Below are 642 nucleotides of genomic sequence, written 5' to 3' on the forward strand. Positions count from 1 at the left end.
AAGAACGCCCAAAATGACACAATTGTTAATGTTTCTTTCATGGTTTGATTGCCATTGGTCATTGATAACAAAAAAAATGTACCCGTGTTTACTTATACAGGAAGCTAAAAATATTAATACAGGACCTTGAAAATTATTTTAAAGAGATTATTTTCTCATTCAAATCTATAGCTATGTTTTCATATTTGCACCCACTCATGGTTGATCTGTATTCCTTTTGTACATCTGTATTTATATAAAAAAGTTTAAAAAAAACTGGCTAAAGTTAATTTTCGTAAATATTAGCATTAACGGTTGTCTATTGGAATACTACTTTTGTACCTTTGAAGAAAAACCTTATATTAAGTAAATACGGTATAAAATTGTGTTTAATTTGCAACATAAGTTCATTGAGGAATATTCCAGGCAGGTTTTGTGACGAATGGACAGACAAACCGAAGTGAATAATTCCGATATGTCAAGGCTACTTTGTAGCATGTAGCGCCTTCTGTGTAGCAGGCGACACACTTTTGCGTCAAAACGCCATATTTAAGGACAGTATGTTATGTAATAATAATAATAATAATAATAGAAAAAAATACTCGTTAAATGTGCACAAGTACTTGAGGTACCGACCAATCCTGTAAAAATTAATTCAAATTG

This window comes from Ruditapes philippinarum, unplaced genomic scaffold, assembly GCF_026571515.1.
Source record: "Ruditapes philippinarum isolate M1 unplaced genomic scaffold, ASM2657151v2 ctg3068_1_1_1_1, whole genome shotgun sequence".
Taxonomy (NCBI): domain Eukaryota; kingdom Metazoa; phylum Mollusca; class Bivalvia; order Venerida; family Veneridae; genus Ruditapes; species Ruditapes philippinarum.